This window comes from Hibiscus syriacus, unplaced genomic scaffold (assembly GCF_006381635.1).
Source record: "Hibiscus syriacus cultivar Baekdansim isolate YM2019G1 unplaced genomic scaffold, ASM638163v2 tig00110597_pilon, whole genome shotgun sequence".
NCBI classification, from domain to species: Eukaryota; Viridiplantae; Streptophyta; class Magnoliopsida; order Malvales; family Malvaceae; genus Hibiscus; species Hibiscus syriacus.
This window is the reverse complement of record NW_024062795.1, coordinates 1,060,022-1,083,284: the sequence shown is the minus strand read 5'-3', so window position 1 is coordinate 1,083,284 and position 23,263 is coordinate 1,060,022. Positions and strand designations below refer to the sequence as shown.

At 31.8% G+C, this 23,263-nt stretch overlaps 1 pseudogene; it reads right to left on the bottom strand.

Moving 5' to 3' along the window:
• Nucleotides 1-1,904: 1,904 nt before the first annotated feature.
• On the bottom strand, nucleotides 1,905-3,270 carry LOC120134101 (annotated as a pseudogene).
• Nucleotides 3,271-23,263: the final 19,993 nt, after the last annotated feature.

Genomic DNA, 23,263 nt, shown 5'->3' with positions numbered 1-23,263 from the left:
CAAAAGTTTAGTATGTACCAAATTGTTTTTTTTTTTAATTTGGGGTGAATGTAAGGTAATATATATTCGAAAGACTTAAATATTTGGCAATAATCGTACAAACATCTCTGCAAACATCATATTCAAACCCAAGACCTCTAAAGATAATAAATTAATAATCATCCCCTTAACCATTGAAGTGGTTTTGTTCATGTTTAATATGTGCCAAATTGACAAGAGAAGGAAAGGGAACAAATGAGCATGCATGGAAGCCACATATTCAACCACCATTATTTATTCCCCATATATCTTCTCCATATTCCTAATACAAAATAGTCCCTTAATTACGAGTTTGAAATTTTCATTTTCAGAATAAAGTGAAAAGAAATTGGAAGGGGGAAAAGTGATTAGAAAATCAGAACCCTACTGACTCTTTTGCATGCATGCATTATGCATAGATGAGAGAGGGGGAAGCATGTGAACTTTTCTTCTTTTTCCCACAAACAACTCTGTTTTATTTATTACTCCATCAAATAAGACGGAAGTGCAACCAATGGTTTAAACTTCAAAAATCATTTTACAGCAAATACATACGTATGGTTAATAAACAGTGATTGAACTGGGAAGTTTTGCAGGTTTATTAATATAAAACATTGTATGGGATTTCACTGCGTAGAAAATATAAACTCGAATCCTGATGTTGATGTGCAATAAGAAGCTGGTTTTTCATTTGAGTCTCAAAGTCCTACAAGGTGGGAAAATTCGTGCAAAAGATAACCAACGAGACAGGATTCAAGTACAAGCCACAAAACAACGTGAAAATTGTACTTACTGCTATAACATTCTCAGTAAAACTGTAAGTAAAAGCTGCATTAAATGATCACGGTATTCACTTAAATAGTCATTCCCAAAACTCCATTTTGCTTCTAAAATACTATTGTACTAACATGTGCTTTGGGGTTTCAACATTAATTACCTTAAAAACACCAACTTCGGCCTTTGGGTTTATTTATTTATACATTAAAAGTTTTGACCTTATAATCCTATCTTAACCTATTCAAACTATCTATCCAAAAAGGTTTGCATTTACCTTCCGTCGGTTGACCTTATAACTATGTTTCTTTCTGTGGTTTTTATGTAAAAACTGTGGAAATTCATGAATCAGATAAGGATAAAAAATGTCCAATTCATGAGTTAAAATATCTGTCTTATTTGAAAGATTTAATTGACATTTGAACATAAAAATTTATACTTGAACCTTAGGAAAAAACTATAGTTATCTTGAATTGATTGGAAGAGGTGGAAAGTGGCCTTAAATCCTTAACTTTAATGGGATTGGTAAGGTGAGAAAGACTTATGTCTACCAATGGTCCAACGTGGATACTTCTGTATGTTAAGACCGTTTCTTTTTTTAGTAATGAACACACACTTGGGTGGTTCAAATTAAAGCCTTGCATCAACCACAAAGATGTATATAACAATTAGAGATAGACACAATATTTTATTATAAGAAAACGATTCTAAAATTTTAAGAATGGATGAACTTATAAAGTTAGGATAGTAAAAACAATTATTAATGGAAAATAAAATATTTAAAATATATGATAATTTTAAAAAATTGGGAGCCGATATTGTCCCCTCTCAATTCATCTATGGTAACAAGATTAATAAAGACTTGGAGTTTGAACCCTAAGCTTCCTGTATATTGCTGAACTATTTTTAAAAAATAATTATATAGAACGAATGGACTAAATTAATTCGATATAAACTTAATTTGTTCGAATATAAAACAAGCTTGTAAAGTATAATTCTAATGAAGTAAAAAAGTAGTAATTTACCTGAATCAAGAAAATTGGGATTGCCAAACGTAGCAAGGGAAAACAGCTACTCGTAAATAATCTAACCAAAAAAAGGAAGGGAAAGTATAAACTGGAATTCAGAAGCTAAATTAGGAGGTGTCGTTAAAGTCTTCCTACAGTAGCATCCACTACAACAGCTGTCTGAAATCATGACCCATCGGTTGGTGGATCAATAATCATCACCGTTGGATACATCGAATACCATGTTTTGACGACGATGGTGCATCAATTGCTGCTGTTGGGCTCTTACCATTTCTTTCTGTCGCCTTAGTTCCAGGACCTTCCGGTGAGAATTTGAATGTTTTGTGAGCACAAATGTTGGGCTGGCAGCGGGTCGGTACTCGGGCACAAGCCGCCCTGATTTATACCTCACGCCACAAGCATTGCATAGTGTTTTGGGTCCTATGGGTCCTGTCCGCCACTGCGGCGTCTTATCCGTAGCGCAATGCAGGCACTTCCGCCCGTCCGAACTTGCTTCGCCGCCTTCCCTTTTCTTTGACGTCGTCGTTTTGACGGGCTTTTTCCCTGTATGATTCTGGGGAGGTGGTTGGACCGTGACGACCATATCTGATTCGGAAGATGAAGTTGTCGGACTGAGGACGACGAGGCGGGACGCCCAATTGCATGGCGCTGCACGGGAGCGTTTGCTTCTTGTCTTGGCGGGCGCCGTCATGTCCGGGTGGAAAACCGGATTATTGTCACCGCTGTCGATGACGGTGTCAATTTGGTTGGGTTGGAAGGCACGGGTATCATCCGATGGTACGTTGGCTCGGGTTTTCATCCCGGATATCAACTGGAGCTTTTGTAGGTCCTCGCTGGAAAACGATTCCTCCGTGAATTTCGACAGCCATTCCAACTCAGCTAAATCGTCGTACTGTTCAACAAAGATAAAACGACCATTACCAGAAGTTTCAATTTCGAAGTATTTTGATAAAGCATCTTTATCATTTGTTTGGTTACCACGAAAAAAATCAACAAAAACGTATACTCTTATCTTGTTTAACTTTTCTATCACGCCATTGCATGCAGGGGAGAAAGTTTAATTACCGGCACACAAAGGTCACCAGCGAACTGGCCATCAGTTAAACTTTGGCAACCAACATCACCCGCCAAATTGGGTTCAGGACCAGGAAAAAACGACGAATTACAGCTGTCGGTAACGGTGGAATGACCGGCGACATAGGAGTTAAAAGTAGCGGCGTCGGTGAGAAGGGCATCATCGTGGGCGAAATCGAGAAGGTCCTCGACGATAAAATGGTCGCCGGCGGGGGGCGGTTTCTCTGGGTTCAATTGAGAACAGTAGGTGGTTGGCGCTGCCATTAATTGGGTAATGGGGGAAAGCGGAGTAGAGTGAGGAAAAATGTGAGAGAGAGAGAGTTGTGGTTTTGAGATGAGAGAGAGTGAGAGAGGAGAGGTTTTATTTGCGTTTGAAGGGGACAGACCGACACCTAAAATGGAGGATTTTGACTCCCCCCTCTCTTTATTTACCATTACTTGTTTTTTATATATATAATTCTTATTCGAATCAACTATTTTATCAAGTTGAATTACTCTTATAACATATTAAAACTGACAAAACGTTAATTCAAGTAGTGCATAAAAACTTTATCAGGAAAAGTAAGTAAAAATTAAAAATAAAATGCTTTTAACGGGATAAAGGAAAATGTAGTTGCGACTAACTTTGGTGCCCTTTTTCTTTTGAGGTTCCTATGCTTTTTCTTTTGAGGTTTTAGTCATTTCTTGAGAAGATTAAGACTTACGTGATATCTAAAACTACCTTCTTTTATATATAAAAATTGCATTCACGGCAACAGTTACAATGTTCAATAATATTAGTCATTGTCATAAAATATTGTTCAGATTTAAACTATTATGAATTTTGATAAAATCTACCTATAACGAAATCTAAAATAAAAATACACATAATATTTATCCTTTCCCAAAATTCTCCCATCATCAATATTATCATAAAATTATGTCCAATACTAAAACTACCTAACAACAGAAATTGAGAGAATATTTTTAGTTGAAAGACACGGACAGATCATATGAGGAATGGCCCACATCAATAAGTACCGAGTTGAGTACGTACATTTTAGAAACAAAATTATTAAGAAGAGAAAGATATGAATTTTAAATATAAAAAATGGCCGACACGATTAACAAATAAGGGCCCCTGGTTTTGTTATTTAGTTGATACAAATCCAAAGAGCTCGTGCTGGCGATGATCACCCCAAGTTTATAACAATGATCATACCAAGTAGCGCACGGAATCATTACTTCATTGCTTCTTACACATAAATGGAGTTTCCGAGACAATGAGGTAAATGAATCTAAAGTGTTCATAATGAACACTTACTTACCGAGGATAAATAGTTACAGTTTAACTGATCAATGATTAAGGGGATAAGATAAAATTTCATATTGACTATGACCCGATCTAGCAGGTTTGTCGCTGAGGCTTATGGATTTAATGTCGGAGTATTCATTTGGTTTAATTAAACCTCGGGATTTGCGTCTTTCAATTTTAATTACATGTTTTTAGTTCCCTCTCTGATTTTTCTAACACGAAAACTGTACCCACCAATAACCACGATATTCCGGATCGATTCGATGAATTGGACGGCCAGGATTTGTCTAACTTTGTCCCCACCTTACAAATGGACTGGCCAATTCCATTTTCTGCACTTTTTCACTTTCTACTGCCATGTAAGACTGCAAAAGACTCGATCTAAGCTGAATAATTACAGAAACATCCGGACGAGTTTGAAAAGTTTATCTTATAATTGAATTTCGATATATCTATGTGTAATTATATAGATGTAATATATTAAATTAATTATTATCATTTATAGATCTTCGCAAATTTGATGTAATTTATAAGAATTAGTGTAGTTATATTTACATCATGATTATATTGATTAGAATTCTAGAGACAACGTTCATCTTTCATTTATATCATAATAAAATTATTTTTTATCCTTTTGATTGTCATTATCTATTCAAAAGAAATTTTACCATTATTGATAGTCTTTTTTAAACCGTCTTATTTCTACTTCTTACAACTGCATGAAAACTTAAATGCCATCTCAGTCAATAGGATCATCCAAGTGGCAGCTTGTTTGTTCTCTCTCATAAAAACAATAAAAAAAATTTACGTCAAACAAATGGTATTTGAATAATTGTTTACACAGAGAAATATCAAGCAAATTAGGTTAAAAATAATATCATCATTTGAATTCAAACATAAATATAGACACTCATTTTAGTCCGGAGTCTTTTATATATATATATATATATATATAATATCGTATGGTTTTTAAAAAAATCAGTTTTTGAATATATATATATAATATTGTTTTTGAAAACATTTTCGAAAACATATATAATATATAATTTTTGAAAACATTTTTGAAAACATATTATCGGAATATTCTTTCGGTTGGACCGAAATTAGGCTTCGACTTGGATTAAATAAATTGGAGTCGCCACCGATCATTTATTTTAAAACAAATGGGTTGATCGGAGACCCTATTTCTTCCCTGATCTGCATCTTTCCCAAGATGTGTCAGATTCAGGAGTCAGTTACAGTCAAGGAATGGTTAGCACCCTTGAACTGCTCTTTCGGTACTACGCAATTTCCAGTTGTCTTAAATTAAAAAAATTGTAATTTAAAATTAAAAGGTAAAAATACGATCCCAATTACTTACCTTAGATAGTTTTAAAGGTGTACCCTTAAGAGAGTCAATAAACGTGCTAGATAAAAAAATGAAATAAATAGAATACAAAATAAAAAAAAGACCGAAATAAAGGAATAAAAAAAGAGTGAAGATAAAAATGAATACGATAAGAAAAATAAAATGAGGAAAAAAATAATAATGATAATAATATATACATACTAAACGAGAAAATAAAAAAATAAGAAGAAAATACAAATAAATAAAACAAATGTAAAGAAGATAAAAAAAAATAAAGATAATGAATAAAAATAAAAATTAAATAGAGAAAAAAAGTAAATAGAAATAAATAAAATAGAATAATAAATAATAATAATAATAATAATAATAATAATAAAAACAGTAAGTAAAGAGTAATAAAAAAATTAAAAATAGAAGGGTATAAGAATAATAAATAATATATATATGTATATATGTAATAATAAATATAATATTTGCAACAAATAAAAAATAAATGGAAAAGTGTATATATATATATAATAATACATATAGATAAATAATAGAGAGAAAAAAATATAATAATGGTAGGGAAATTAAATTAAGTAAGATAAAAAAATATAATGAATATGCATCTAAATAAAATGTTTTAAAAATAATAATAAATTAAAAAAGACAAAACAAAATAAAACATATAGAATATAATAATGATAATGAAGTATATATAATAATAATAGTATGAAAAAAATAAAAAATAAAAAATTGAACTTTTTATAGCTCTTCCCCTCCTCTTTCCAAATGTTCGAACGATTTTCACAAAATAGCTTCGGAGTTCCGTAGATCTAAAAAGTTAGTTTCGAAAAAAAACCCTCTGATCATCGGTCTTTTGAGTTTTTATGGTTTTACAAATCGAAAGCAAGAAACAAACGACATATGCAAGCCTAACAATCGAAAAAGGTAAGGTTTCTTACCTTTGTTGCCTTCGAAACTTTGCAAAAAAATGCTTTGATTTCTCCAAATTTTTTGTTCGTATTCGTCTATCAATTTTGTATTACAATAGTGAGTTACAATGACTATTTATAATGCTTACGGATCATATTTTTAGGAGTTTGAATCTTAGTAAAACTCTATCCTATTTTTAGGAGTTTGAATCATAGTAAAACTCTATCCTATTTTTAGGAGTTTGAATCTTAGTAAAACTCTACCGTTATGTTTGTTTTTTGAATTCCACTAAATCGGGGTTGTTGAGAGTGTTGTACCCAAATGAAAAGGTGTGTTGACAGCTGCCCCTCTTTGCCCATAGTCGTATAACGAGGATAGGGCAAAGATTAAAAGACACGTTTTTTGTTCGGTGGAGTTGAAAATTGACTCTGATGTAAAAATAACTCCATGTCGAATTTGAGTTGCGGATAGCTCCCCCGTCGCGAGGTCGAGTCTACCTTGAAATGATATGGAATTGAAACCGTAGTTCAGAATTTGAATCAGAATGTGGCTTTTCGTTGCCGAATTATAGTCAGCCTTGGTATTCTTCTCGGTTTAAAGACCTTGGATTAAAATATTAGACTGGAAAGTAGTTCATTGACTCCATCATGCGGTTGAAAGGCCTTCAAGCTGAATGAAATCGAATTCGAAAGGTCTTTTGGTGATAGATAACCCTTCTAGCATTGATTTATGCTGTAAAAGATGTGCCCTCGAAGCTAAGTGTAATCGAACTCGAGGGTCTTTGGCAGATAACCCTTCTCGACTTAAGTTATGTTGTAAATGATGTGTCTGGAGCTGAGCGTAGTCGAACTCGAAGGACTTTGGTTGACAAATAACCCTTCTCTACTTAAGTTATGTTGTAAATGATATGCCTTGGAGCTGAGCGTAGTCGAACTCGAAGGTCTTTTGGTGGCAATAGCCCTTCTAGCCTTGAGCTATGCTGCAAATGATGTGCCTTGGAGCTGAGCGTAGTTGAACTCGAAGGTTTTGGCTGACAGACAACCCTTGAGTTATGTTGCCGATAGTTTCTTAAAAAAATATAGTTTCCCTTAACGGGTCTAAGCCGGTTATAATTCTCCAGGTGGTTCCTCTGAGCGGGTCTGAACCAAGTAATGTGATTTTTGGATGACTCCCCTTCACAAGAAAGTCCACTGATAAATTCTACCAGCCGGATATATTCCGTCGTGAAATTGAAATCTGCTTTGAAAACGTCAATCGGGAACTAGTCACTCATCGTTGAGTTAATCTGAACTGGACACTTTCTGAACTGGTTCTCGAACTCATCTGAAGTTGATTATCTATCTTTCAATATGTCGAATTGGTTAGGTGTAGCTTATTGCTGCTGAGTCAAGCAACTACCATCAATCTTTAAAGGTGCTTTTGAATCGAGTATCATTCATCTTGAAGTCGAAACTTGACTCTAAAAGCTATAAAAAATCATGTATGCGAAAAATAATAAATGTGATGCTCTTAAGTATGACTAAGATGCATGAAACATGAATGAATTATGCTTTACGAACCTTTCATATTTGAGACTGTCCTGGTTGAAAATGTTTTTTCCTTTTTCTTGTTTTAAGAGGGAAAAAATTCTGTGAAATATTGTTCCTTAATTCAGGCTCGCAATTGAATCAAATTATAAACATGAGTTCAAAGTATATCAAAGGAATCAATAGCTCTTTTAATGCTTTCAGAGTTATAGCTCTTTGACAAATGTTCAAATGGATGAGTTGACTTTAGGTTGACATAAAGTTTCGACCATAAAAAAGTCATTTTTTCGGTTATTACAACATGCTTTTCTTTGGCTTGGCATTTTAATTGGATGCGGACAAAATGATGCAACTAGCATTATCAATTACTAGACCTTCTATTTCGGTTCTCTGAAATCTTCCATTTGTTCAAGTTTTGTAAGCTCCTTTAATAAAGGTAGTGCAGAAATATCGGTCTAAAAATGAAATTCTTGAGTACTCGTGTGAAGTTGACCATAACAGGTGTTCCTTAACTCCTTTAGTCCATTTTTACCGAAAATTTCTTGCTTAGATAAATTTGATTTAACTTGCCGTTATCTGGCTAGTTGAATCCATAAAGTTGGGCGTTTAACCAATTGCTTTAGAGGGACAACTTAACATTATAATCATTTTTATCAAGTTAATTGAAGGGTTCATCTCATCATAAAGTCTTCGGTCGGATAATAGCAGTGGAACATTCACCAAATTGCCAAGTGTTTGAGCAATGTCATGGTTTGAACGTAATCTATTCATAAGGCCAGGGCTTTCAAGTTTTCTCTATAACCAACTTTACGGATTTAATTTCTTAAGATTGTTAAGAAGAACTTGTTATAGTCTAGGTGTTTGTTGAAGGTCAAAATTTTCATTTTTAGAGTTTAATTTCCAAGCAACTGACTTAAATTATATTCACCTACTCGACTATTCCATCTCTGAAGATCAAGATCATCACTGAACGTCTTAAATAAAAAGCATAGTAATGTCATATGCACTAGGATGCCCCATGTTGTCCGCACCTTATGAAATGAAAATGTTATATTGGTTAATTGCAAGAGCAGGGTACGGTGTTTGAGGGTATATTCTGGGTAAGGTCAAGGTCCTTGTTTTAAATCATGTTACTTTGTCAAAGATTTGTAACTTTGAACCATTTATAGAGTTTCTTAATTCAGTTGATATTCAAAGAATTACAAGTTTGCAAATGTGATTCATTGCTCGTCATCATTAAAGTAACATAAATTTATTCAAATGTTCTTACAAAAACTTAGAAAAAATGAAAAAAAAACAAACTCAAACAGAATGTCTCAAATGATGAAATGATCTTCCTTATTTGAATGCCCCCAAGTTGTTGAAGTCGATCCAGTTCTGGTTACGCATCTTCTGTACGACTCTCTTGAATGCGTAACAGTTCTCAATAGTGTGCCTTGGGACACCTCTGTGATATTCATAATGAGCACTCTCATCATACCACTTGGGGTATGGGGGCTTCATGGGTTCCACGGGATATGGTGACAATACGTGGGTGTCAAGAAGTTGTTGATAGAGTTCTTTGTATGCCATCGAAATAGGGTCGAAATGTTACATTTCCTTCTTGGGTTCTCTGGAATCTTGTTTAGAAATACCTGACGGTACAGATGCATTTGATTTTGGGCTGGAGATTGTAACACCTTTACTGAGGTGTTTGATGTTGTTAATTTCTCCGTCTCTCTCCCTCATAAGACGTTTCTTACTGGCTTCCCCATCATTTATCTTGACTTGCTTTATAGCTGACTCGACCATTTCTCCGGCCATAACCAAGTCTGAAAAGCTTTCTGATGTGATCGCAATCAGGTATCCAAAGTATGGAGTCTTCAGGGTCTGTACAAAAAGTTTTCGGGTTTCTTTCTCATCCAAGGGCGTACCAACTTGTACAACCAAATTTCCCTATTTTTGTGCGTATTGCCTGAAACTCTCGTTATGCTTTTTTTCAAGCTTTTTAGCATAACTCTATCTGGCCTTATGTCATTGACGTGCTTGTATTGTTCCAGAAATGACTTGCCCAGGTCCCTCCATGTCTTGATATTTGATCGGCTTAGCTGGTTGTACCACTGGATGACAGAACCCGACAGACTCTCCTAGAAGCATTGGATCAGGAGTTGATAGTTTCCTCCATATCCTGTCATTTTTCGATAGAACATGGTGATATGAGCGGAAGGGCAACTATTCCCGTCAAATTTCTCGAATTCTGGGGACTTGAATTTCGGAGGAAGAACCAAGTCCGAGACCAGACTAAGCTCCGCGACATCGACTCCCTGCTAGTCATGGTCTCCTTTAACTACCTTTATTTGGTCTTCGATTTGCTTGATTTTCTCCTCAATCTTCTTTGATTTGTCCTCTTCGTCTGAATCTGATATATGGTAATAACCCGAATTGCTCTCAGGGTTAAATACAGAGGACGAGGGCTTCACTTTTGCAGCAGATGATTCCACTCGAAGTTACGGTAAGATTTCAAGTGAGACAACCACTTGTGGGGTAGGTGGTATAGTTACCCCTTTCGGTGAATCTGCCCCAGACGCACTGGTCTGTTGTAAGCCAACTAACTTGGCCATAATTTGATCGACCAATGACTATTGGTTTTTTATGATTGTTTTCAGAGTACTCAGACTACTCTTATTTATCTTGTCTTCCAACTCTCTCTGGAGATTCAACATGTTCTCCTCAATCTGAGCAATTATGGCTTTCATTTTTTTCTTTTTCAACCGGGTGTTATGCGGATAGGGCGTGTTCTGAGCTTGAGGTGGTATCTCCAGTATTTGTTCCTTTCCGATGAGACATGTTTCTGTTAGTTAAGGTGAATGCAAAGAAAATAACAAAATGCAAAAAATGTCCGAGGCATTGATCCAAAAAATGTGCCTGTTATTCTGAATAATCCTTATTGGGGACAAAAGTGTTAAGTGTGAAGAGACAAAAAACTTTTTGATGGTATAGATCCCGCATAGTTTCTGACAAGTTGATTCGTCTTCCGCCTTTTTTTCACCAGTTGAATATCCTGGCAAACCATTCTGGCTCCTTTGGCTAAACTTGTGCAGGTGACGAGCTGCTTGCCCCAAAAAAGGTATCGAATGACTGCATCTTCGGCTTTCACTCTATGTCGAGCTTGTTCCAAACGAAAGCGCCATTGGAGCCCTCCATCCGAAGTTTATCGACTTGTTTATGAAATTCTTAAATAATGGTCTCCAACTTAGCTAAGGTTTCGTCATCATGTTATCGTAGTTTTCGAAAGGACTTTCCGGGTCAGTATTGTTTTCCTCGTCTTGCCCCTGCAACCTTTGCCTCTGAGTATTCTTTGACCACGGCTGGACTTCTGAGCTTTTTATCTCTTTGTATTATAACTCATTTGTCCATTAATGCAGATTATTCATGTTTAACAAACACGTTTTTTGTGGATTAACACCTCGTTTTAAATTATGCAAACGATGAAAACAAAATGAAAGAGAACAAAGAATAAAAAGAGATAGTGACATAAATCAAAACAATAATAAAAATGAAAAATCCTACCCCACATGCTTATGATTCCTACCCAGACATGATCTCTATCCCGCATGCTAATTTCAAACAAATCATAAATCGCATATTTGTCTAGTTCGCATGCTTTGAATAGAAAGTAAAACATTAAATAAAATCAAAGCATCCTATGGTTTGGAATGAGGTTTTGGGGTGGGCTTTAATTCCCTGTACTCTCCCGATTTAGGTTCTAAAAAAGGTACTCGAGTTTTCATTGCTGGTGCCCCCTTGGGCTTGCTAGACCCTTAGTCCTAAGCTTATTACAAGCTTATGTGGACTAAGTTAAACTCGAGAAGATACATTCTCTTATGCCCGTACGGAGAATAAATTCACACGAAGACATAAGGTATATGAATCCCGAAGGTTACTTGCTAGGCACATACGAAGAATAAATCCCCACGAAGCTGTTGCTTTCTCCCTCACTTAAAAGGGTTCGGAGCTAAGGCATAGAGTTAGAGATGAAAAACAAGTTTTGACAAGCTGAAATCATTGAGAAAACATTCAGTACAACTATTTATTTGAAAAAATATAATCAGAAGTAAGTAATAAGGATAAAAAAATTACCTTAAAATTTAAACTTACCATTTTCATTAAAAAGACAACTGGAAATTACCTTAGCCTGACTCACTAACCTTTCCCTAGCAGAGTCGCCAAGCTGTCAGAACCGTCTTTCGGTTGGGCCGAAATTGGGCTTCGACTTGGATTAAACAAATTGGAGTCGCCACCGATCATTTATTTTAAAACAAATGGGTTGATCGGATACCCTTTTTCTTATTTGATCTACGTCTTTCCAAAGATGTGTCGGATTCGGTAGTCGATTACAGTCAATGAAGGGTTAGCACCCTTGAACTGCCCTTTCGGTACTACGCAATTTCCAGTTGTCTTAAATTAAGAAAATTGTAATTTAAAATTAAAAGGTAAAAATATGATCTCAATTACTTATTTTAGATAGTTTTAAAGGTGTACCCTTTAGAGAGTCAAGAAACGTGTTATATAAAAAAATGAAAATAAATAGAATAAAAAAAATAAAAAAAAATGACCGAAATAAAGGAATAAAAAAAAAGAGTGAATATAAAAATGAATACGATAAGAGAAATAAAATGAGGAAAAAATAATAATGATAATAATATATACATAATAAACGAGTAAATAAAAAAATAAGAAGAAAATACAAATAAATAAATAAAAACAAATGTAAAGAAGATAAAAAAATAAAGATAAGGAATAAAAATAAAAAAGAAATAGAGGAAAAAAGTTAATAGAAATAAATAGAATAGAATAATAATAATAATAATACTAATAATAAAAACAGTAAGTAAAGAGTAATAAAAGAAAATAAAAATAGAAGGGTATAAGAATAATAAATAAAATATATGTATATATGTAATAATAAATATAATATTTGCAAAAATTAAAAAATAAATGGAACATTTATGTATATATATATATATATATATATAACAATAATATGTATAGATAAATAATAGAGAGAAAAATATAATAATGGTAGGGAAATGAAATAAAATAAGATAAAAATATATAATGAATATACATATAAATAAAATGTTTTAAAAAATAATAAATTAAAAAAAGATAAAACAAAATAAAACATATAGAATATATAATGATAATGAAGTATATATAATAATATTAGTAAGAAAAAAATAAAATATAAAAAATTGAATTTTTTATAGCTTTTCTCATCCTCTTTCCAAATGTCCGAACGATTTTCACAAAATAGTCTCGGGGTTCCGTAGATCTAAAAAGTTAGTTTCGAAAAACCCCCTCCGGTCATCGACCTTTTGAGTTTTTGTGGTTTTACAAATTGAAAGCAAGAAAAAACGACACATGCAAACCTAACAACCGAAAAATGTAAGGTTTTTTACCTTTGTTGCCTTCAAAACTTTGCAAAAAAAAAAATACTTTGATTACTCCAAATTTTTTGTTCGTATTTCGTCTTTCAATTGTGTGTTACAATAGTGAGTTACAGTGACTATTTACAATGCTTACGGATCCTATTTTTAGGAGTTTGAATCTTAGTAAAACTCTATCATATTTTTAGGAGTTTGAATCATAGTAAAACTCTAACGTTATGTTTGTTTTCTTAATCCCACTAAATCGGGGTTGTTGAGAATGTTGTACCCGGATGAAAAGGTGTGTTGACACATATATAATATATAGTTTTAAAATATCTTTGAAAACATATATAATATATAATTTTGAAAACATTTTTGAAAAATATATATATATATATATAATATATAGTTTTAAAATATTTTTGGAAAAAAACATATTATATAATTTTGAAAATATTTTTGGAAATATTTGTAATAATATATTATTATTATTATTATCATTATTATTTATTAGTTTGTTTTTTTTATTATTTTATTAATGTTTTTCTTTTTATTTTTTTAGGTCCAATAAGGGTCAAAGTCAGGGCTTGCCTGACCCAGCAGGTTAAGGACGGGTAAAGCCCGAATACCCAGCCAACCCGAACTGCCCAACAACCCGAGCCCAACTGCCTAACCCAACAGTGGCTAGGGTTACATTCTTAGTAAAGGTGCCGCATATGAGGGGCTCGAGGGGCGCATGAGGACCACGTGCCAATCAAAGTTTCAAAGACCGACCGAGATATTTGGCCGAACAGCCCGGGACTGACCCATCTGTTTTGGTCGGTCAAACTTGCAATAAACCCGAGCAAATCGGGGACGTGGGAACCACCCACGCCTAAGCCGGAAATATCCTCATCGGGGGCTATATAAATACCACACCGGAGCCGAACGAAAGAGAAACAACATCGAACCAAAAATCACACAAAAGCATTATCGGAGCGAAATACAAACCACAAACATCGAACCAAAAACAACTACAGTAGCCATAAAAAACAACTACAATAGCCATAAAAAACACCGAAAAAACCAACAAACAAAATAAAAGTAAGTAAAGATGTCAATAGCAAGAGCACGGAGGGATATCGTCAAATAAAGAACGTCGGGAAGCCAAGAAGACGCATCAAAAAAGGTAAAAGCCGAAGCATTTTTCTTTAGATCTATGACAACTCGGCTCGATTCAGGATAATCAGACCTTGGATTTGTGTCCACGGGATCGAGGGGAACATTTTGGGAGATTTGTTTTATTTTTGCTGCCACGAATGGTGGCCGAGACGGTGGGAGTGTCGTCAGAGGGTGGCCGAATTTTGGCCGGTTTGGGGAGTTTAGAGAACTCAGTGAGGTTGAGGGAGATGATATTTGAGGGAAATGTTGAAAATGAAATAAAATGGGGTTTTTTGGCACATTTATATACAGAGGACCTTTGTGTAATTAAGGGATTGTTAAATCATTTCCTCCATCCCCCAACTTTTAAAGTGTAATTCATTTCGGTCAATGTGTTCAATTTGGCCTCTGGATCTTCAATTTATTCAATTCGGTACCTATTTATAATTTACATTTTTTTGCAATTTAACCCCTCTAACTCTTTATTTTATTTTGCAGCTCATTTTTAGTACCAGTTTGATTTATAAATTTCAATGTGTTTCAATCGAATCCTTTAAATTTTTAGTTATTCGTTTTTAGCATTTTTTGTTTTATTTTCTTAAATCATTATTTTTTATATTTTTACTTTTTTATTTAACATTTTTTTATTTTATTTTATATTTTTCCTTTGATTTATTTAATATTTTTATTTAATATTTTCTTTTCTTTTTTATCCTTTTATTTTTTTATTTTTTTATTTTCATTTTATTTTATTAGTATTTTTTCCTTTGATTTATTTAATATTTCTTATCTAATATTTTTAATTTTTTAGGGATACTTTCAACCAATCAAAGGTAAGTAATTTGAATCGGGTTTTAAAATTCTAATTTAAATTTTTAATTTTCGTAATTAAGATAATCGACAAATTAAATGGCACCGAAATGACAGTTCAATGGTGTTAATTCTTCCTTGACTGTAACCGACTCCCGAGCCCGACATATTTATGGTAAAACGCAAATCAAGTAAAATGGTGTTCGATCAACCTAAATATTTTTAAATGATCGGTGACGACTCTAATATTTTTAAGTCAAAGCCCAATTTTTGTTCTACCTGAAAGACGACAGCAACAATAAATAATTAAAGTTAAAGTTAAATTTAAGAATCAATTTCGTTTTCAATTGATTAATAAAATGAAATTAAATGATATACATTCTATATTTTTTAAACAATGAATTTATTTAAATCTATTTTTTTAAAACTTAAAGATCTAATTCATAAACTCAACTCACTCACATATTGAGTTGCATATTGCACCAGCTTAGACGATTGGAAAGCGACCACGTTGCATATAGAGAAGTGACGGCTGAGAGTAAAGTGCGGTCTACCGAATTAAACCAATCCTTACGCGAGTTTACCTTGAAGTGCGAACATGATTTTTTCGTTAGATTCTTAGTATGATTTAATAACAGCGCACGCGCGCGCGCGCACATATATATATATATATATATATTTGTAATTTATGGTTTTATTAAATTAATTATAATAAAATTTTAATTATATTAGAATTAAAAAAATATTAATCACACTCTTCAATTTATTACTATTACTTTTTTTTATAGAATTATTATTATTATTATTATTATTATTATGTTATACATGTAACACTTCACTTTTTTTGCACAAATCAAACGACCTTAGTAGTTAAGAAATTATTGTTATTCCTTGAGATCTCAGGTTTGAACACCACATATACAAGGTTGTATGAACGTTTAATGTCAAACGATTAAAAATCTTTGAACTAATATTATCTTATATTAACCTCAAACTAATTAAAAAACACTTTAATTTTTCTAACCTTTTAAATTTCTTTAACCTCTTAAAAAACACTTTAATCTTTCATCTCCTGTGTTGCAAGTTGGGCATTAGATCGTATTGCTCGTTTCTTTTAGAATTGTCGATATATTTTTTTAATATATATTCTTCAAATACATAATTTCTTTTAAGTATTAATAATAACTTTTATAAAATTTAGAATTGATAATATAATTATCATATTCTGTTCAAATACATAAATGTTAATATAAATATACTCCCCCGTCCAGCCGTCCTACAACTTTTAATTGTAAAGAATGTTATAATATATGTAATTATATTATATTAGGCTTGAACTAAAACGAATGGCTGAAAAGGAGAAGGTAGCGAAGGGTGTTGCTTGGCGAGGAGGCTTCCAAGTTCCCAGCCTTTTTCATCTCTCACTTCGATATTTTTTATTAATCTGAATTTCAGTAAGTATAGAACATGGGGTATGCATGTGTAGGGTCCAAATTTCACGTGACAGAGGGCGGGGGTTGGTGCTGTCAGCCACCCATGTGACGGTAGAATTCTTAAGTATTTTTTTAATATTTTTTTTATAGTGGTAGATGTATAAATATTTTTTAGACTATATGTATTAATAATAATAAATTTTTGTATGGAACATGCACGGATAAAATTTTAATATGAGCATCATTAATAAAATCAATAACTAATATAAAGATATTTGAATTTTATGGTGGACACGTGCTCACCTTAACGTATATGTGTGTTCGTCATTGATCTATGGTGATTATAAGATTGTATATGTTAATAATTTTTTAATTAATTAATGATACACATTCTTAAAGATATAACTTATTGAACTCAAAATTTTTAAAAAGAATAATATTCATTTTTATTACTAAAATCACTTGATAAATTCTTCATAAATATTATATAAGGTATGCTCACCATGTTTATATAATAAACTATACGGAAACAAAGTATGAATAGAAGGAATGCATTGCCATTGCCCTTTTTATGGCATTTTTTCACCAACCGAAAACACTACACTTATCTTTTTTTAAAGGAATAATTTTTTTAAATGATATAAAATGATTATGAAACAATATATATTTAGAAAAATTTTAATTAGTTGGTAATATATATATATATATATATCTTACGTAGTTGCTTAAACTAAAATCTTTAGAAAGAAATGTTGATGTCACTATATAAGTTTAAAATATTTCTCTACCTTTTATTTTGAACAATTCCTACCTAAAAAGAAGAGTGGAAATGAAAATCTTACTCGCAATAAGTATTGAACTTAAAACCTACAAAAGAGAAGAAAAAAAAGTATAGAACTTTCAACCACATTACGTGGTAGATTTTTTAATATATATGATAATGTGAGAGCACGTGCCGGACGGTAACGTGAATGGTTGATTATGCACGTTCTCTGGACAACTCACGTGGGACGGGGCGTTCCTCGCCTTTTGCTTAGGGAAATGGTTTAATTACTTCGGCCCATTGAATTGGATGACCCTAATATGGTCTACTTTATAAATTCAAATATGTATTATGCATGGTCAGATTAGTCAAACGACTTCGATAAAAGAAATTACGAAAATTATCAATTTGGTTAACCCCTCTCCTTCTTTAACCCATAAACTCCAATTGCAAAAAAATTTACTTTACATTTAGGTTTTATATTTTGAATGTGCTTTTCTCATTGGAAAACAAGACACTTAGCTTCGATATTTATAAACTAACTAATAATAGTATAAAATAAATTTATAAATTATTGCCAATTAATGTACATATACCAAATCTTGAATTCGAACATAGTGAAAGGACTGGTATCATAATTTGACCTTATTATTGTGAAAATATATTTATGAATCATGATTTAACTTGGATGAATTATTCAAAATCAAATTTAGGAATTCTTTAAAAAAAATTAAGAGGGTGAAAAAAAAGGAAAGAAAAATTGAAGAAGAAGAAAGACATTTTAGGACCAAGAAAGCGATAAATATATATATCCTTAGTGATTAAGATAAAAGTAGGGGGACTGCCATAATCTTGGGCTCGTTGGGATTTCAAAAAGGTTTTTATAACCTATTGAGTGGTATTAATGATTAAAGATAATTTTTTTCTCTTAAGGTTATTTTTTCGAAATAAAATATATATGTAATGTCAATGATTACAAAAATTATTAATAAATATTATATTATAATCACTACAATTCATTAAAAATATTCATTTCATCCCCTTAATCTGATCCGACATATAGACATGTCATACCACTTTCTTTTTACCCTTTGTCTCTCTCGAATTGTCTACAAACTTCTTTCATCTATATTGCACCAAATCACCATAGTTTGGGCCAACTATTAGAAGAGTGAAAGGGTTAAGTAACATATTTATATTGGGAAATAATCCCTATATATATCATATATTAAAGAAATAAATTACATCATCAAGATTTAAATATCGGTATTTAAAATATAAAATATATATCTGGAAGCATACATTTAAATTTATATTAAAGTTTTATTTATTATATAAGTTGTTACAGAGAAATGCATGAATTATTATGTATAAATTAATTGAAATGAAATATGATTATATATATAAGTTTTATAAATATTAAATTTAAAAATCAGAAATAAATATCAAATTTCATATATTAAAAAAAAGAATGACCAAAATTGCATTTATTTATGGAATCCATGTTCAATTTTTTGGGATTGTATTTTTAATAGTTGAAGGGGGCTCCTTTTTTGCGTAATGTTGATTTGGGTTGAAGATGAGCTCTTGGGTTCTTAAGTGGCCTTTACGAGCCATATTATTCATTTCCATCGTTATTATCACAAATTTGCATGGTTTTCATAACCAGATCGGTTAGCGAACCGGCCATACTATCGATTTACTGGTTCAACCGGTCCGACCAGTCGGAAGAACCGGACGACGTCATAATTATTTAAAAAATTAAATAAAAATACCAAAAACATTTAATAAAAAATAATTTTTTATATCACAATTCATATTCAAAGCAAGTCATAACATATATAAGTTAAAAACCATAAAATCAAGTGAAACAAAATGATTCAAATGAACTACAACATAATATTTAAGGTAAAACATATTAAATAATAAATATAATTATATAACTATAATTAAAAAATAAATTTGGGGCTAAAAAAATTATAACAAAATGATATTGTTTGGTTTAATTTTTTTTAAACAATCTCACATGGCTAAGAAACATAGAAGATTATCCCAACTAACTTCTATAAATAATAGAAGTAATTTGGCATTCAAAATCATGAAGCCTTTTGGTGAGCATTGAGTGAACTATTATTTCACTTCAATCAAGCTCAAATTTTAGGCTTCAATCGAGCTTCTAAATTTTTTTTGAGTTCAAGCATTTTCGAGTTCAAGTTTCAATATTATATTTCGAGTTCGAGTTGAACTGATAATTTTTAGCTCGTGAGTTTGAGTCGAGTTGAGCTTACATTTAAAGTTTTCAAGTTTGAGTTGAGCTCAGCAATACTCGTTTTCGACTTGGCTCGTTTAACAAACGACGTCGCTTGGTTTAATTTTAAAAAAAAAATGGTGGTTTTTTCCAGTTTTTTCCGATTTTCAGCCGGTCCGATTTGAACGGTTCAGCTGTTTCCGCCCGGTTCACTAGTAGCAGTTCAACCGGTCTAGATTGAACCGGACTAGACAACAGTTTCTAGTTGAACCGACCGGTCCGATTTTCAAAACACTACAAATTTGAACCTGCCTTCCACTTAACATAATTTTATTTTCACACAACTTTAAAATTTTTATTATCTTAAGCGTATATTATATATATAATTGTATCAGATGTCCTTAAAGTATGACTCTCATTTTAAATTGGTATCTAAACTTCTAAATGTTTCAATTTCATCCCTAAACTATGGCCTTCATTCTAAATTGGTACCAAAACTTTCTAAAAAATTCTGATTTCTTACCAAACTATATGCATATGCTAATTAGATCTCTTGTTAATAAAATTGTTAGACTAAGTTATATTATTATGTGTTTGAAAAAAAGACAAATTTTAGGTTAAACTCTAGTTGAAACTAATTACATATTTGGATGAATTTGGGGATGAAATTGGAGTATTCAAAAGTTTGAGGACCAATTTAGAAAGATGGTCATAATTTAGCAATAAAATTAGAATGTTAAAAAATTTAAGGACTCATTTAGTATGAAAATCATAGTTTAGAGATCAAATTATAATTTTTAAAAATAAAGGATCAATTTAAAATAAGAGTTATAGTTTGGAGATATATGAATCTGTCAAAAAAATAATATATATATATATATTAAACGTTTGATAAAAACTACATGAGAAAAACCAGTTACATGCGAGTTTGTCGTTTCAAAGCAATAATTGAATTACTTTTAGAATTAAATTTTCATTAATTTAATATTTTTTGTGGAACTATCCAATTAAGCGAGCTCGTCGTATCAAAGCAATAATTAAATAATTATAATTTTTCATAAAACAACAAGTTATTGTTAAACTACTATTATTGTAAATAAATAATAGGAAAGTGATAAAATTTATGAGAGAACAAGTAATTTAAGATAAGAACAAAAAATTTTGATAGAATTTTTAAATATGAAGAATTAGATTTATTGAAAATTTTTAAATTAGGATCATATTGATAGAATGAATAAATTTTAGGATTAAAACTATTATTATATCATATAACTTCATTATTTAATCTGATATTTAACGCCAATAACTTATTTGTAACAATTTTTAAATTGAATAACATGTTTATATATATATTTTTAAAATGACTAATTTCTTATTAAACACATAATTGAATGACTTGATGTATGTTTTACCCAATACTATAAAAGCATTGCTGTAGTTAAATAATCCTTTTTAATGTTTCATATTCTTATTATTTTAATGTAAATTTGGTTTTGTGTTACACTTTGGGGGTCATGTGCGAGGCAGAATTACGTAAACCCCGGTCTTGTGAAATTTATCTGAACAAACAAATTATAAAAATTCTCAATAAGCACATAACAGTTATTGGATTTAGTTAGATACATTGTTAATTTTTAAATAAAACTTTAAAATATTTTTATAATAATTTATATTTAGTTTATTAATTTAAATAAAATAAAAATATATATCATTAAATAATTTTTCAATCTAATTTATTCTATTCATGCTATTAAAATTTAAACATTGATATTATTAAAAAACGAAAAAAATTTCTCAATAAATCAATTATTTATTAAATAAAATTCAATTTAATTCTAAATATAATCGAAATAATTTCATATTAATAAATTTTAGGGGAGGAGAAACCTTCATAAATAAGGGTCTGTTTGGAACGGGGAAAACAATTTACGGAAAATGTTTTCCCCGTTTTCAAGTGTTTGGTTCGCGTAAAACACCCAGGTCAACGGAAAATGAAATCCGATCAATGGAAAACTGAGAGTAAAACATGGTATTTCTACTTACCGTTTGGAAAAGGGTAAGTCATTTTCCAAATTTCTAGCGTCCCTTGCTCCACACAGAGAACACGGTAATTTCTTTCTCCCGTCCCTTGCTCCACACCGGAAAATCGATCTACTGTTTGGAATCCTTCTCACAGGCGAGGCGGCGGTCGTCTTCTCAGGTATGTATCATTTCTTCTTCTCCCTTTTCAACTTCTTTGACCTTCTTTTCTTGTTTCATCTTTCCCTAATTTTCCATTTTCAATTTCACCGACGGGAAAACTGTTGTTTATGGGCCGAAAGCTGGAACTAGAAAAGAATGAAAACCCCGATAAAGCTTGCATTAAAGTTATTTGGAAGCCTAAAACCGGACAAATAGGTGATTTCTTAACACCCCTTTTAATTATTCTTGCGTTTGAAGTTTGGTAAACTGGGAAATTTCTAAAATATGTACATTGGTGTTTAGGGAAACTAAAAAAGGAATATGAAATGATATTGAAGAGAACCCTGGAGAGTATTTGTATTTTAACTGTTAATCCAAATACTACAACATCAGTTATAATACAGGTAGGTTATTTGTTATCTATTTGTGGAAAAGTATATCTTGTTTATGGCCGAGTTGTTCATAGATCAAGTTTTTATGTTTTGTATTGCAGGTTGCCAACGATGATGGTGTTGTATCCTTTATGCATTTCCCTTAGGATTGTTTTACAGTTTCATTTATTTGTGCTATGAGTTTCGGTTTTCCAAAGATTAGGCTTCTAGTGTTTATAGTTTTCCAAAGATTAGGCTTCCATATTTGTTAGCTATTTGTGGAAAACTATACTTTGACTGTAGTTGTTTACAACTCAGTGCTGCTTTATATAGGAATTGAGTTACCTTGGTTTCTTGTAAATTTTGTTTAGATCCTATTTGCTGACATTGATGTCTTTCATAATAACAGAAAATGAAGGCATTTGCATATTTAGTCTTCCCAAACTCGGTCCATTCAGTCCTTCCTGAAGGATCACCAAGTGTGCAAGGTGAACCTATTCATTGCTGTCTATTGGTCTTTCCTTTTTATTTTAAGTTTACTTTGTGGCTGCAGTCACATGTAATTGCAAATATTTTCATGTTTTTGGAGATTTAAGGCTACTATCAGATAAACTGAATGCATCACTTTCATTGGCTTTCATTCTGGACCAAGAACTTGGGAACTGATAATACCAACTTCAATGAAATGAAGCTGCTTGCCTTTGAAGTCTTTCTTGTATGAAATTTGGGTGTTGTAACAACTATGATGTTTATTTTTGGCCTCTTGAAGTATTAGTTGGGCTTAAATAATTTGTGATGCAATATTTGATTCTAATATATTCTTTATTCGAATCCTTCTTCCAGTGGATGATTATTTTTACTGCCACCAAATTGTCTGATTTTCTCGGGAAGAACTTGCAACAACAGTCAACTGATTCATCTAAAGC